Genomic DNA, 3659 nt, shown 5'->3' with positions numbered 1-3659 from the left:
GAATTGGGACAACCTTCCAACTCTCGCGATGAAACAATGCGAGACCTCCGCCGCGTCCAGACGCACGAGGCAGACAAACGTAAACAAAGCCAGGTGGTGCAGATTCGTTAAGAGAGATAAAATCATTAGGAAGCTGCCAGGTCTCTGTCAAACATAAAAAATCAAGATTATGATCCGCAATGGCCTCTCTGATTAAAAGCCCCTTATTACTGAGTGAGCAGATGTTCAAGAGACCGAGACTGACGGTGGCAGAGTTAAGTTTGGGGGCGGGGTTAGCCACCCTGGGTAAGCTAGCCAGGGAGGCCGGATTAGCACCCCGGCGAGCGTGACGAGGGCGGCGGCGCGTGGTGAGCAGAGTCTGTATGGAGGGATCGGGGTTCCTATGAAAGCGCTTACCACGCGATCCACGGTGGATGTATCTCCGGTTGGGCTGAAAGGCGATGTCGGAGGGGATGGAGCAACCATGTGGAGGCTGGAGGACGTCGACATGGCGTCGGAGCTTCAGAAGTTCAACAACGGAGTACTGGAACAGAGCGTCAGCTTGCAGTTTGGCAAGTGACACCAGAAGGCAGCCGAGCGTAAACCACCACAGCGACCGGAGGATCCACATCATCCAATACGGAAGAAGGGCTGGAGGGCCAGGGATCCTCAGGTATGTCGTTGACCAGTTGGCTGGAAACAGGTGGAGCGGTGGCCGGTCGGCTGACGGGTCGGTTGTTTGCAGGAGGGCCGGTCGGCTGTAGACAGGTGGGCCGGTGGCCGGTGGGCTGACGGGTCGGTTGTCGGCAGGAGGGCCGGTCGGCTGTAGACAGGTGGGCCGGTGGCTGGTGGGCTGACGGGTCGGCTGTATACAGGTGGGCCGGTGGCGGGTCAGCTGATGATGGTCGATTGTTGACGGATGGGGCGGTGGGCTATAGACAGGTAGGCCGCGGACAGGTCGGCTGTTAACAGGAGACCGCCGTCGGGATTGCTGTGCAGCGGTGAGCAGCGGCGACATCCACGCCAGCGTTCACGCCAGCGTTCACATAATGGAAGTCTATGGACGGAATTCTTCAACTGTCAGAGTGTGTGCTCTAGCTTTTGAGCTGTTCTGGTTTTTCCGAACAAATTGTTCTCACTCTGTCATTTTTCACTCAATTGAAATAAATTATACATCAAAACGTAGGGATTTTTGTCAGGATTCAGGAAATGTAACCCTCATTTGTGTGGCATTTACGGTTTTCCGACAGTTTGGCCCAGACCACGAAGAAGTCCACACTTCCCCAATAGAAATCCAATGAGAGACTTTCCAAAAATCACAGACAAAATCCAAAACGATACATATTTTCGTATCGCTCCCATTTCTAAACTATTTCATGTACAAACATGAAACTTGGTAGAGAACATCTTCAGACCCTTCTAGCACTCACATTGAAATAATTTTTTCTATATTATTTATGGTTTAGCGGTTAGGTGATCTGTTCGGGCATAGAAAAACGTTGATTCTGAGAAAAATCCTCAAACCCCAAAAAATCACATTTTTACATCGTCACCGTGGCCAAATAGTTTTTAGTAGAAACATGAAAGTTGGCACAGTCGAAGCTGAAGGATGGCTGACATCCACGGTGAAAGAATTTTTTGAATACCTTTTATGGTTTTGGCTTTCCACACGTTTGTTCGGAGGGGAAGTTTTGCTTTTGACAGCTCACCTCTACCATGGAACTCCATGTTATTTAATGAGACCAGCAGGATTTACAAACCTTTATATTTCTCCTTCCCATTAAGGTTGTGAATGAGCTACAGCCATGAAAGTTACCCCAATCGGAGACAAAGGATAGCTGTCGCTTAGACTGAAATAATTTTTTAGATACCATTTACGGTTTGTCTTCAGCACTTGTTTGTTTGGAGCTGAAATTCCCATTCAAAAAAGCCTGAGAGGAAAGGAAAGAAAGTGAAGCGCGTTTCTCTCTGTCAATGACAGGCTCGTTAAGCATCGTCAAGGTAACCGAGCTTCAAAGGGATTTTACCTCTGCCTCTTTAAACAGCAAATTTTAATCTAATGGAGGGAGACAACACTGATTTAACATTTGGAAATGGATACAATATGACTACTGGCATGACCCTTCCCTTCACACGCAACCCTGATAGAATATATATTTCAAATAAATATTTCAAAATAAGACTCCGGGGACCCTTCAAAATAAAAGCCCCTACATTAAATTCATTTTTTTCCCCAGCATATGGCTCAACATTATGACCCAAACTCAACCACTTTTTTAAAATTATACTCTGGGGGGGGGGGGGGGTTCAAAGCACACCCCACAGCAAATTTCAAAATAAAAGCCTCCCATTGCCACTTCATCTACTGCCCTAATAACAGGGGAAAAGAGTGATTTAAGGATTGAAAAGTCATCAAGTATCACTGCTGGGTCTGACCCTTTTCTCAACACACAACCATGCTAGACTTTTAAAATAAGACTCCAGTGACCCTACAAAATAAAAGCCTCTTCCTTACACACACTAATTCATTATGCCGTATGGCTCATAGCTATGACCCAAACTCAACCAATTTCTTCAAATTACACTACCAAGGCCTGTTGACCACACACCTCAGTGCATATTTCTTAACCAGGTTCTAAGATTTACACTGTAATAAAGCATCTGCTAACCTCGTAACATGCAGCCTAAGCCTGCCAACGGTGCTTTCATCAACACAGCGGCTAGTAACATGCAGGTTAGTTTTTTTGATAAATTCAGCTCCTTAAGTGGAATTTGTTCTCATGGTCTCATGCTCGCTTCTCATGGTCAGTCTTGCACATAGTTTTTTAGATTTTCAATCCTCTAAGGATGACACTGTTTTCTTTATGCTTATCAACTGACACATTTTAAATCATTTCAAATTGTTTTGCCAAGTCTTGACATTTCCACATATGATTTCAAAATTTTGATACTAATTCAAAACCATCTTCCTCAACATTTTACTTCCCATCCTTAAGCTACTAATTTTTTCTTCAACCAGATAAGATTGAAGTTTTTCTTTGTAATTTCTTTTCTGATTCAGCTAATTTAATACTTTTCAGCCTATGCTGTGAACTTTGGCTTCATTCTGCTCATTTTCTAGACAGGAATTAAGCTTTTCTGTTTGCTGCTAATTCATAACACGCCTGACATGTTTCTGGACAGTAGGTGGCCCCCTTCAAAATTTCTTTATACATTTTTCTAGAAACTTGGGAGACATTATATTAAGACCCTTCTAGCGCCCACATTCAAGACATTTTTTGATATCATGTATGGTTTGGCTGTGCAGCTTTTAAGATGAGTTTGTTTCTGCCATTTTACTGCCAAATGAGTCTACCCTACAAAATCTTCAGATGATTCAATTGTTTTCTGCAGTTTGAACTTTTTGATGACTTCCTATCACATTTTCATATGTTATGCAGTTAATTTCAGCTTTTTTCTTTCAGCAAAAAACGCATTCCCACTTTGCTGTTTCTCCGAAACAGCTTTTTCTAGTTCCATCATTTTCCACCAATGTGTCACTGGCCCTCTTAAACAACTTTCATCTTTGTCAGTGAAGCTGAGTGCTCCCACATCTCTTCCTTCATGGTGCCCATCTACATTAAGATCCAAAATTCTGAGATTAATGTCAGAATTCTGAGAAAAGAAACTCAGAATTCTGA

Source organism: Cyprinodon tularosa, unplaced genomic scaffold (genome assembly GCF_016077235.1).
Source record: "Cyprinodon tularosa strain WSP-4 unplaced genomic scaffold, ASM1607723v1 ctg884, whole genome shotgun sequence".
Taxonomy (NCBI): domain Eukaryota; kingdom Metazoa; phylum Chordata; class Actinopteri; order Cyprinodontiformes; family Cyprinodontidae; genus Cyprinodon; species Cyprinodon tularosa.
This window is presented reverse-complemented; position numbering follows the sequence as displayed.